The following is a 223-nucleotide window of genomic DNA, read 5'->3' on the forward strand; positions in this document are numbered from 1 at the left end:
TAAAATTTACTTTCTTCAGCTGAGTAAGAACCTGTAAAGATGAAATAAAGGAAAACAGTGGGTAAATAACATCAAACAAAACATTTCTTTTTTTTATGTCAGAAATGGTACATTATGGCAAAAAAAGGAATTGGTGTTTTCACTTATGTTCAACTGACCTCTTTAGATTCTATCCTGGTGAATTTGTCACACTGAGTTGTAGAATTTGTTTCCTGACACACTG

At 31.8% G+C, this 223-nt stretch overlaps 1 pseudogene; it reads right to left on the minus strand.

Annotated features, from left to right (window-relative positions):
* LOC116687043 (extracellular calcium-sensing receptor-like) overlaps positions 1 to 223 on the minus strand; it is a 4,793-nt pseudogene that overhangs the window by 1,677 nt on the left and 2,893 nt on the right.

This window comes from Etheostoma spectabile, chromosome 3 (genome assembly GCF_008692095.1).
Source record: "Etheostoma spectabile isolate EspeVRDwgs_2016 chromosome 3, UIUC_Espe_1.0, whole genome shotgun sequence".
In the NCBI taxonomy this organism is placed as follows: Eukaryota; Metazoa; Chordata; class Actinopteri; order Perciformes; family Percidae; genus Etheostoma; species Etheostoma spectabile.